The sequence below is a fragment of the Grampus griseus genome (assembly GCF_964374135.1).
Source record: "Grampus griseus genome assembly, chromosome: 9".
Classification (NCBI taxonomy): domain Eukaryota; kingdom Metazoa; phylum Chordata; class Mammalia; order Artiodactyla; family Delphinidae; genus Grampus; species Grampus griseus.
In genome coordinates this window covers 62,556,270-62,570,001 of record NC_139003.1, presented here as the reverse complement: position 1 = coordinate 62,570,001, position 13,732 = coordinate 62,556,270, and positions in this window count along the sequence as shown.

Here is a 13,732-nt window from a genome sequence, read left to right as displayed (position 1 = left end):
GCATTGGGAATAACTAGATTTAAACAATGCTGATGGGATTGCTTTATTTAAGAGTAAATATAAACAAGTGATAATGCTAGTTAACAAAATAATTTAGCATAATTCAGAGCTTGTGTATAGTCAAAAACAGTAGTGACCCTCACAACAACTTTTCTTTTTTCATTTATTTATGTTAGTTGAGCAATCTTTGTTGACTCCTGGGGATACTGAGGACTGAGGAAGTCTTTTAGTCCTCTTTCCTTTTGTTGTTCTTCTTAGTTATAAAACATAAGGGTCAAATTATGGTTTATAAAAGCATCATTTAATCCAGGAACCTAGGAAAATAGCATCCATTTCCTTTTGTTCCATTTTTTGTTCCATTCTGCAGTGTTGCCTAGAAGTTGAGGAGAAAGGTAAATCTTCTCACTTCTTTTTTCTTTTTCTTTGCTCTAGGTTATATAGTCTGTCCCCATGTAGCCAATGTATGCCTTTATCAAAGAATATGTAAACAATTTAACAGACTCTATATAATCTTTCAATCACAAATGATAGTTTCAAAACAATCTTTGATTGTTTAATTTATTAAGTTTAGAATGAGACTTTTGTATAGGGACCCCTTTTATATAAGGAACCATTACATAAATGAAAGCATTTTTAAGTTGTAAAATTCTTAACACATCCTTCTGGGTAATTTTGGATTTTAAACAGAGTAATTAAATTCAGCTTTTCTTAAAAGTTGTTTCCTCATTTGTTTTGTTAGTCCTGAGGTAAAATATGAAATTGTATCCCTTTATCTTTTAATTTAAAATTTATTGATTTCTGCACCTTTACATGAACATACTTAATAGTTTTTTTTAAATTAATTTTTATTGGAGTATATGCACAAGTTTTCAAGTTATGTTAGGAAGACCTTGTTTTTATTTGTTTGGTTGTTTGTTTTGTTGGATTGTTTTGATTTGGGCTTTTTTGGTTGATTATGCTTGTGTGTTAGTGGACCTAAGTGTCCAGCTGTATAAATGATAAATAAATATTAAACTGAGGAGGGACATAGGGACTTGATTACAAAGTGGCTGAAAACTCCTCAGCAACTTTGCTAAACTGGCATTTTTCAGTATGTACATATCTCAGAATTCTTCAGAGTTTATACTGAAATTAATAAGAGCGGGACGAAGAATCAATGCTGTATGTTTTGTTACGTACTTTGTTCCAACTAGCTGACTCTTAGTTTACATTGTCCTTCTTCATTTTGGGTTTCAAAAACATAATCTGATGCTCATTTTTGTGGCAACTTTTATAAGTACACTATACTTTATCAATACCTTTTTATTCATTTTTTTTTCTTACTCTGTAAACAAGTATGGTCATCTCTTTTTAAACATATCCAGACAAAATTTAGTTGGCCTCATTGTTTTATTGAAAATGAAAATCACAAGATGTTGTAACTGTTGATTGTTTTTTTTTACTTTATTTTAGATCTACATATATTTTTTCTTTTTTTAATGAATGGAAGATTCTTTAAATTCTATAGTACTTTATTCACACAGGTGATTTCACTGTTGATTTTAGGTGGAGCATTATAAAATGCTGAGCTTTTATTAATCTCATTGGATTATTTTTGAATCTTGACTGTTAAGAGACTTAAAAGTTTAATAGCCAGGGTATTACTAAATCAAATTTCACTTATTTCAGTGTTTACATTGAAGTAAATTTGAGAATTCCACAATTACTTGATGAATTAATTAATGTATTAACAAGCAAGTTTAAAGAAAGAAAATCTTGTTATTTAAAATTTTTGAAATATTTGTATTAACAATTAACTTTATACATAGTACAGGCTAGACTTTTTTTCTAAAAGCAAACACTGAAATACATCTACTGGGAAAGTGTTAATAACCAGTTGACTAAAAGGAAGAGGTCTTCTCAGAACAGGAGTTACAAATTGTTAGATATGTTTGAAAGTGATCCCCTTTTGGCCACAAGGTTTCATGCTGAAGGCTTTTTCTAAGTTTTTTGAGGATTTAAAACAGTGAGCAGTAACATGGTAAAGTCTCAGGAGACAATGTCTTTGTGAATATCTATCTTCCCTGTGAAGAGAGCAAAAATGTACCTTACGTATAAAGTTTAAATAGTCAGACCTTGAGATGCCCACAAAAGGAACGAATTTTCACTAGTTTTATCCTCTCCATAAATCCAGACAAATTGGTAGACTCTTCTCAAAGCTAAAGTACCAGGAGTATGTTCATGAATTTGCTACAGCAAATGAATAACAATATAGAAGAATCATGGAATGTTAGGCTAGAAGGAACCTTATAGACCATCTAATTCCAAACCTTATTTTTAGGATAAGGAAGTAACACGAGGGAACCACCTATTAACAGGTTTCAGGCAATCACCCAAGTCCCTAGTTTCCTAACTCATTTTTCTTTATTATTCTGTAGTATTATTGATTTTTAATACATGTTAATTAATAATTTCATACATGGACTCTTCCTCTTTTCTCCAGGAGGTGTACAAACTTCATCCCTCCTTGTGTATCTAATAGATATTATCTTAATTCTTGTCCAGACCCCCCACCAGAAGAATAAACTTTGCATAGAGAATCAATAACCTAAGTTTTGAACAATGCTAATCATTGACTCAATGAACAGTAGATCAGGTAAGGAAGAAAAAAAATTAAAATAGTAAAGAAGTAATACAGTTATATCATATTTGAACCTATGTAATTGCTCTCCTTACTTTCTAAATTTGTGTTAACTTTTCCTTACTCATTTAGAGATGATACATGTTAGACTTCATCCCTAAAAGAACTGACAGTTTCTTGTATTGTTTTTGTTTTAGTTTCAAAGTAATAGTGTAGAAGTCAAGTAGTTGGTTCGCAGAATTAATGTTCTATTTTACTCCTAGTTTGATCTTCTTAATATTTATATTTCTACCATTTTTGATGTAATTCAAGTGAATAAAATCATCACCTGGCAGTCATTTGAGTGTGATTGAAATGTGAAATATGCAGACTAGGAAAAGGTTGAATTGGGAAATACATTTATCACATTTTCACTTCAGCATGACAATAAATCTCTCCATTAGGTGAAACCAGCCATGTAACTATCTGCTTCCTTTAAGTGGAAAGATATCATAAAATCTAATCTGTTTTGTGAAACAGTCTTGCATGAGACTAAAATAAGCAACAATCCCAAACTGACAAAATACCTAAGTATCACCCATTGAAGCTCAATCACAAAGAAAACATTGTAGACATTTTTTTTTATATATTTCTACATACATGGAATATTTCCACAGCAAATCTCCACCTCTTAGGGTTCAAATTTTTCCATTTCTCTTCACTGTGGTCATGCATGACTGGTATTCATATATTCTTAGCTGCTTACTTTGACAAGGGAGAAGCTAATGAATAAAAAAGGTTGACTAGCTCACTGAAGGTCACTTTAGCAGCAGTTAAGCTAGGAAGAGACCTGGACACCCTCCCTTGATTGAGATTCAATTTGTGCTACATATTTCTCCTGTAAAGGCTCAGATCATGCTCACATTTCAGCTTAAAGCACTGCAAGTTTGCTTTCAGTTTACTACATTCCTGTCCAGAGAAATCAGATGGAGAAGAGGAAGAACAGTCTCAGGGACCAGGTTGAAGACTCTTAACAGTTGACATACTGGCCAAATCATGAATCAGGTATCATAAATCAAGGTTTACCCCTATATTTTGTTCCAATAATTTTCCTGTAATACAATAAATATTTCTGTTAATATAAATGATAATCAGAATGCAGCTCACAAGTATTAGAACCAACATTGAAAGTCTGGTTTAGTTGATTTCAAAAGCTGTTTTTGAGCAATTTGACTCAGTCTCCCTTGAGGACTTCAGCAAACTGCATAAAATGTGCCTCAGAGTAGACCACATAAAGAGCCACTTCATGTCAAGTTTGCACACTTGCTTGACGGCATCCTACCTCAACCACCTTCAGGTTTTTGCCTGAGGGTTTTGCCATTCTAGAGGAGCATGCTCAGACCAAGGAAGGTGAGACATGCTAGGGTGTTAAAATACCTGGGCTCAGCCTAACGGTGGTGGGTAAATACCACAGCTTTCTTCCTTTTCCAGAGGAGGCGGGCAATCAGTTGCAGTATTACAAACCCAAATACTGTATTTGGAGGCTCTTAATACAGCTGTTATTGCAATTAGTATATAGAATTCATTTCTGTGACACTTTTAGAACTTAAGCTGTAGGATTTCATTGAACAGGTGATTCTATAAGAAAGGTTCACTGGTGAAATCTGCAATGTTGGAGGTGAGATTGCAAGCCATTTTAGGTAAGAGAAAAGAATAAGAAGAAAATTCACTGAGACTAGAATAATCTTTCTTTTTAGAAGAATCACCTAATTGGAGAAAAGAATCTACCTTAAGAAATAATGAGAGATAAGGTTGAACAGATAAGAAAGAGTCAGGGAACAAAACAAATTAAAGATTTTTGGATTTGATCTAATAAACCTTATGAAATGAATATAGGTTCTTGATTCAGGATACTCAGAAAATTATACTGTAAGATCAAACTAATATCTATTTTAGAGAGAAAGGAACCCATAATCAAATCACATCTAAAATATATTTTCAAGTATTTGCTGTGATATTTTTAGTAAATAAAAAGTAAATACCACAAATATAACAAAATTTGAAAATCTGCCTACGTAGTGACTTATTGTTTGTAAATAATACCACTTTAAGAAATGAAAACTTCTATCTTAGTGTTACATGAAAAAGGTATAAGATAACCATGGATATTGCAGTTATTCATAAACAATGATATCCCACCACTTGCGGTAGGCAGAATTATCCTGTTGATAAATGGATGACTCTAAAGAAAGGTCTTGAGGTATTAAAAAGATGACCCTTAAAAGGAGAATGTAAGGTAGTCATTATCCTGTAGATATTGCCATCAGTGACCTAATTGATCAGATTCTGGAAATCATTAAAGAAAGATCACTTAAAGAAGGGGCAAAATCAAGGGGTTGTGCAGCTTTATCATTTAAAACAAATGTGATAGATATATGGATGTTTACAGGACAGTTTTTAAAATTTGACTGAGATATTAGAAAATTTGCAGTAATTCTATCATTTGTAACTACAATTTTATTTTGTCAGGTTTTTTTCCTTTCATTGATTGAATTATTCCTGAAACTATACGAACAGTTCATTTAGAAACTATTTTAATATGAGATGTTAAAGTGAACAGTGCTTCTATTAAAACTAAAATGCATCTGCCTTTGCTTGCTATATAATAGCTAATATTTTCTATTTTAAGTGAAACTTTTAAATATAGGGAAAAGAATTACAATGGGATTATAAAGATGTTTTTAATCAACAAATAAGCATAGTCCTAAATATAATTTAGAATATACAATCTACCTCAATTTTTTTTTTTTTTTTAATTTTGGGCACAAATCCTTTGCATAATGTCAATTCCAGTGGAGTGGTATTAGTAATTACTCTGATTCCACAGTTTTATTTCCTATTTTTGATGAAGTTCACTATATGAATGAATGTGTAACTGCCAAATAAAAATAATTAATTATATATACATAGCTGAACATAATGTGATAAATATTGAAACAATTGCAGGCAAAGCATTATGCTTAACAGTGTCTCAGGAAGACAATTTCATGAGACTGGACAATTTCATGAGATTGAAAAATTCCATCACTTTAATGGTATCAGAATGGAGATAATCAGGAAAACTGGAAAAGAAATTTAATCACAATGAAGTATACTGTTATATTTTAAATTAGATGCGACCATTTAAAAAATTAAGTTTCCTAAATTTTTATACAACTAATTTAAATTTTAACCTACTTATGCAATTATGATCTATAACTATATTATTATGCAATTATGTTATATAACTATAACTTTGATGATAAAACCAGATGACAGACCAGTGACAGTGACCAGCTATGACTAATGGTTTATGTCACCATTAGATGAGTCAGAAGTCCAAAGTTTCTTCACTATTTTTAAAATAATGCGCTCAGTTGATTTCTCCTTGTTGAAAGCATTATCATACTCCTTACCAGCATGTCTATTAGAATATTTCCTAAAATATCTCATCATAAAACATCTATAAACTTTATCTGGCACTATTATAAAATGGAGTAATATTACTTCACCTTGAGATGCTCATAATTAAACAATCACACATGCTATGACTTTCAGGATCCCATAGAATAATGTTGTAGGATAGACAGTAATTCAAAGATATATGCCTGGTCTGATTGGTGTTCTCACCATTACTTTCCAATGAATGTTTAATTTACATTCAATTTATCTTTTCCATACTTTTGTCATACCTAAATGAGAAGTTTGTATGCATTTTCCCACTTACCTATAAATATCATTATATAGCAATTGTTTTATTTATTTTAATTGAAGTAAAGTTGATTTACAATACTGTGTAAGTTTCAGGTGTACAGCACAGAAATTTCAGTTATACATAGACAAAGACAAATATCATATGTATCGCTTATATGTGGAATCTAAAAGAAAATAAAGACACAAATGAACTTATTTCCAAAACAGAAAGAGACTCACAAACACAGAAAACAGAGTTATGGCTGCCAAAGGGGAAAGGGAAGTGGAGGGAGGGATAAATTAGGAGGCTGGGATTAACATATACACACTACTATGTATAAAATAGATAACCAAAAAGGACCTACTGTATTGCACAGGGAACTGTATTCAATATTATGTAATAACCTATAAGGGGAAAGAATCTGAAAAATAGCAATTGTTTTGATACAATGAATCAGTGTAACATAAGGTGAATGGGCTACTGAAGTGTCAGATAGCATCAGTGAATCCTCAGGGAATGACAGAATAATTAACAAGACCTACATATTAGTTTTGGTCCTACAGTACTAGGAGTGTTATATTGGGCAATTCAATTAAATTTTAACCTGTAAAATGACCTTGATACATATATTATATTCCTCACATATTGAATGAGATAGCTACATTAATAGAAAGTACTTAAAATATCCTGATCATCCCCTGTCTCATGTTTCTCAAACCATCAAATAGCTCAATAATTCAGGCTTTTACTTTGACCAACATCAGTAGAAATCACTTTAGGATTTGTGATGTCTAATTACCAATTATCTGGTTTTCCCTTATGGCCAGGGGGATATTCCCATGAGGAAATTTGAAAATCCCTTAAAGCAGCATATCGTCGTGTGCATGCTCTTGGTATGAAAGCAAGAGGAAGTCTCTCAGTTATCTTAGACAATCCTAATCAAGTCATTCATTCATTCATTCATTCATCTACTCATTCAACATTAATGCCGTTATTTTTCAATAGGCCAGGCATGGTGCTAGATCCGTGGAAATTAAAAGAAAATAGTTACCGTTTCTTGTGTAAAATAAATTGAGAATTCATCTGGATCAGTCTCAGTGAGTGTAGGAAACAGAATTCACTCCTAATAGTTAAGACGAAGAAACTTTCAAAAGGGGGTTGCTTATAAGAGTATGACCAAGGTTAAGCAAATACATGAAGGACGGTAAAAGCTCCTGTTACCCATACAGTTGAAAGAATAAGCTGAGGGGAATAGAAATATAATTCAATGAGAATTGGAACCATCTAGAGGAGGGGTCACATAACAGGAGTTAGTAGTGGGAGGACCTAACTCACATAGCTGGGGTTGAGGGGGAAGTCAGGAGCAGAAAAGAAATAGCATTCTTTTTTGTCTCAACGTTTCACTCTCCTTTTGATGACTCCCATTAGCTAAGTCTAACCTAGGTGATGCAATCCAAAGAGGTCAGTCTCCAGGGTCTCAGAGAAAAATAGAGAAGGGTAAAAAATGATGGAGGTAGCCATAAAAAAAAAAAGAATACCCAGAAAAGTATACTCTTTTTGCCACTCAGTCTTCATTCTTACCTTTTGTTCAGAAGACAGTGCTCTCATTTTCCAACACAGAAGTCCCACAGAGATCAACCACCTTTCAACAGGGGTGATTTCAATTTAGCAATACTCCCAACTGAAACCCTAATTATAACTTATCATCTTTATACAGCAACAGGAAGACAAAATTATCTGACATAAAATATGCATAGCAGCTTCACTCATCACCACTCATCACTTCTGTAGCTAGGCAAAAGGCTTCTTCCTCCCTCCCTCCCTTGCTCCATCCCCCTTCCTTTCTTCCATCCTTCCTTCCTTCCTTCTTTCCTTCCTTCCTTCCTTCCTCCCTCCCTCCCTGTCTCCCTCCCTTCCTTCCTTTCTTTCTTTCTCTCTCTCTTTTTTTCTTCTCCATTCAATGTATCTTTATCTAATACTAGCACTTTATTTGCTCAAAGTTCTTTATCTACTGTGTTGAAACTTTCATTTTGTAAGGATTTGAGTACTTAATGATCCTGTGCTTATCATATTGATAATTTTTCAATTAATATTTATTATTGAACACATGCATTCTAAGAGACACCATGGACATGGTTCTCATGAATCTATTATGTCATGTCAACTCAATTTTTCCTTAGTAATCAGGATCAATCACCACAGGCAGGTTAGCCACTTTCTATGACAGTTGTCTCACTGATATAAGAAGACCTAAAAGACAAGTGGGACTTCTGATTTTTCAATCTAGCAGAATTATGGCTTTGTTCCTTGAAGGGAGTCTTTCTCCCTTGGGAACTAGGACCATTGAACTCAAGGACAGAGCAACGGAAAGAAAAGAATTCTCTAAGTGAGCTATTACATGTATTAGGGAGAGAATATCTGTTACTTCTATCCCTTCAATTCTCAGATATAAATTCTGGCTCTTGGAGAAATTCTACCACATATTGGTCACTGGTTTAAAGTATATGTTATTTCTTATAGACCAGTACCCCAACTTCATACAGTGTTAGCTCCTAATCATCATTTGTAAATAAGCCTTCAGTACACAATTCTGTAAAAGACAATTGATTCTGAGATCTGGGATACTTAATATGACCAATCAATTCTGTGGGAGTGAATCTATTGCCATGCTCATTTTGCTGTAAAATGAGTTTCTTGGCCAGAAGTAATGTCATGTGGAATATTATAGTGTTATGTCAGGCATTCTAAGAGTCTGTGGATGGCATTTTTGACACAAGTGTTATGAACAAGAAAGGTAAACCCATATTTGTATTATGTCTCTGTTCCCATGAGAAAACCAAAACAAAAACAAAACATCACTGCCCCTTCCATGTTAGAAAGCATCCAGAGTAACTGATTTGACATCAGATTGATTAATCCTCCTGGAGAATTGTGTCATATGAGGGCTCCGCATCGTCCTCTACTAAGGCAGGCTGAGCACTTAGCATTAGATACATAAAGGTGAGCCTTGATGAGGGAATTCCAAACTATTGAACTCATGTGTAGCTTTTATCCTTGCAGCCATGAAACTTGGATCATGATCCCATTGATAAAACACTGGCTGGCAGTGGAAAAAGGCTAATCTTTCCACAATGGGTCATCTAGCCCATCTGATTATTGAGTATGCTTCTGCAGTAGATGCTCTCATGGATGTGCACATAGGATACACTTACATTAACCATCAATTGTGGCCATTTGTTTTACCCAGACCTCTTTGTTGATAATCTTCCAATCTTGCTCTTTCTGAGATCCTTATCCAATTTGTTAGCTACTGTCCATAAGTTAATGTCAATATGCTGTTCATATTTCTGTCCACTGAGGTTTCTTTTATTCCTGTCTTTCAGACACACTCCTTAGTAAAGCTGTCCTGCTGCTGCTTTCCCCTCCAGCTGGTGTAAGGATATCATGAAGAACCACAGACAAAGTAGGCATGCATTTTTATTTCTCCTTATGATCCATTGGTGGGTTGTAGGAAAGGTAGCAAGGCAAAAGTAGTGTGTATAATAGTAATCTAAGTAACTCAGACATGGGATTTACTTTTGCTTTCTGTATCTGCTTTTGGCCAGTTTTATAGATATTTCCATTTAGTGATAGAATTCTCCCAAGCATAACCCACTTTAGATCTGGTGATGTGGTTTAAATATCATCCCGTTCATGACACTGAGATCAGAACACGTATTTACTTTGTGTTTCATAGACATTTATATTCTCTCAAATAGTGAGCTTAGAGCTGCTTCTCAATTGGAGAATAACTTAACTCCAAAATCCTAGTGCTTCCCAAGAGTTTCTCTAACTGAGCTTTGCCAGGGGTTCCATGAAGCACACTGACTACTACAGATGCAGTAAGCAACACTGGGTACACTGTATCATTATGACCAAATGGCAGGGTTGCTTATACCACAATACGAACCTTCCAAAGAGCCCTTTCTTCCTCTGAGCCCCTCTCAAAAAGGCTTTCATGTTACTCAATAAATTGACCAGAGATTCACACCCAAATGTGACACATGTTGCCTCTAAAATCCAAAGAAATCCACCAAGCATTGTGCATCTTTTTTCATGCAAGTGAATCAAGGTGCAGAAACTTGTATTTCATTTCAGAGGGAATATTGCAACATGACCTAAACTACTGACTCTTAGAAATTTCACCAATGTGGAAAGCCTTGGTGGGAGCACTTATATTTTAACATATGGCATGTGCAGTTCTGATAAAAGTATCTAGGGACATGCAACTTCTTGCTTATCAGGTATGATTAGCAAATCTCCATCTATATAAGGGACTAGCATAATGTTATGGGGATGTTAAGACATTTTTGTTTGCTCTGGGCTGTGAAGGAAAGAAGGAAGGAAACAGTCTTGAGGCAAAAAAACGAAGACCTATTTCTCTCATAGTCAGTTGAAAGAACATGCCCTGGTGTTTCTGTATTAATCAGAATCGAGAAAAAAATGGCGACATAATTTATTATAAGCTAAACAAGAATACTTAGAGAGTTACAGGAAGCACTATTAGTAATAACAGCAGAACACCAGGTATAAAATTGAACTGTACAAGGCAAACTGGGTTACTTGGTTACACATGATCCTGACTTACTGATCTTGGTATAGAACTTCTCTTTGATTCTGATCATTCTCTAGAGTTCAGAGTGATTTTGTTAAAATACTGTCTGTTTGATATCACTATGGTATATTTTGATGGAAGGTATGTTTAATTTTCAAGCTGTTTCATATTATAAACAACAGTTAAATTTACCTTAAAAATCATACACTAGTTATTTAATGATAATTGGTTATTTCCTTGATTTTGTGGTCACATCAGAAATGTGATAAATACAAAACTGTAGTAAATGTAAGTGTTCATACATCTTTGCCTAATAATTCTCCTTTTTGTGATGTACAGATGTTTGTATATGCACAATAGCTCTGGTAATTTTTGCTAAACTCCCATTTTTATACTTCATCATTTCTCTCAGCTCACCAGCTACATGAATGCACTGCAGCGTTTTGGTGGTATTACAAGTGACCTTCTTATATTTCCCAAGTATTTTAGGAACCATTTCATTGAAATTCAGACCAAAATGAAAGCAATTTACTTTTGCTTAATAATAAGGGATCATCTGGCTTCAGCTGGGTTCCTATGACAGAGCTTAATAAAACATTTGATGAAATCTTGATTAGGCCACACAAAGCATGATATTTGGGAAACATCAAGTGTGATTTGCGTTTTTATATAACTCTAACCCTAATGTCCCTTGTGCTGAATTAAATAATCAGTTTAAATGTATGTACACTAATGATGTGTTTGTCATGAAAACAGAGCACACAATTCCTTCATCAGTGTGACAGGGAGGACGACTGATTTAATTCATTGCTTATCTCTAAATATTTTTGTGATGGAATGCTTTTGAGAGCTCTGATATTTTTGCAATGATCTTTTGTGTCTAATTTATATAGTCCATGAATCATAAGCAAGGTTTTATCCTCAGTGGCTTTGTTTTTCTTTATTTTCAGTTTGAGAACTTTGAAAGACAAATAGATAATTGGATGCACAGAGATGAAGCCAGTATGTTTTATAAAAGGTAGAAACCTCAATGCTTATGTGCCCTTTAAAAAAATGTGATTTCTTCTATTAGTAACAGAGCCATTTACAGTGAAGCTTTTAGTTACAAAGAATACCCTTACCTCAGAGTTTTTGTGTATCTTTGCTCCCTTTCAACTACATTTAAAAAACGAGTCTTTGAGTATGTATATGTATGTATGCTTGTATGTAAGAGATTTTGTGTGTAAGTGAAGAGGTGTGTATAAGAGCGTAAGTAGTTGTGAATGTGGATGAGTTGGGAGAGGAGAGAATGTGCTCATGTTAGATTAACTGGGATATGATAATCAGTGGGACTAGTAAGTGCTTAATTAACTCACGAAACTAATGAGAAATTTTGTGTTTATAGGATATCTTTTTTTTTTTCACAAAAATGCTCAGTGAGATTTTCTTGATCTTATGCTAGAAGTATTTTCCACTGAATAATAAAATCCATCATGTTCAAAGAAAAAATAACTATTCTATAAGGCTTTATATTTGGTCACATCATAGTTCCATTATAGTTTAATAACTATTTGAGTATAAATTGCACTCATAAAAAATCAGTGATAAGAGCAGAGAATAAAAGTTCTTGAGATTATCAATCTATTGACCAATACCTTCTAGAACTAACTCTACAATGTATCAAAAATATTACAGCAAACACCTGTTTTTCTGTTTGTTTGTTTCTCCTAGTGCTTTGTACTCAAACAACTGTCTGGAACATTTTAAATGTTACAGAAAAAAAATACCTTTAATTAATGTAGGTAAGGCATGATATAAAAAGGATAGAAATAAAGTAGTCCACAAATAAACACCTAGATTAAGAAGAATCTCTTTAGCAAACAATATAATGAAATGAATTTGGTGAATTCTGGATAAAATCCTCTGAATGGAGTAGATGTGGACCCTCAGAATGGAAAATCAAGACAGAAAATGAGTCATAGGTCCACATGGACATATTCATACAATTGATGTCAGGTCATATTAAGCTACTACCACATATTTGATTCCTGAAGTTTATTTTCAAATTAATCTCTCTCTTAATTTGAATCAGCATTATTTATTTTATTCTATTTTATTTTATTCTATTTTACTTATGTATTTTATTATATTTCATTTTTTTATTTATTATATTAGTAAGATATTTACTTGTAAGATAAGCTTTAACTTACTGTTTTCCCCAATGCAATATTCTATTGCCCTAATATCATTTATTTAATGGTGATTTTTTCAATACTATAATAAATGAAATTCCTTATATCAAGGTAAATGTAAATCTGCTTATAAGCTCTCAATTCTATTCCATTATTCTTTTTTTCCCCCTACTTCTGCTGCTATGCCACAGTAGATTAATTGATAAACTCTTATGGCATATTTTCATGTCTGGTAGGACAACATACTCCATATTTTTTTCTCAAAAATGTATTGGTTATTTGTTTATATTCATTCTCTGTGGCAGACACACTCTAAATGGATCCCTGATGACTCATAACTTTGTATAACTCCCTCTATTTGAGAGACAGTGGAAGCAATGACCTGCATTTACCCAAAAGAATATGGCAAAGGTCATGGGTTGTAAAAGGGCCTGGGAAAGGCCCAGATAGTAAGGAACTGTGTCCTTAGCTTACTGTGTCCAGAAACTAAAAGTGGCAGCTGGCCAGCAGTCAGCAAGGAAACAGAGGAGATGCATTCTGCCAACAACTTGAATGGTCTTGGAAGCTAATTCTTCCCCAGGCAAGCCTCCAGATAATAATGCATCCCAGGCAACATTTTGATTCTAGCCTGTGAG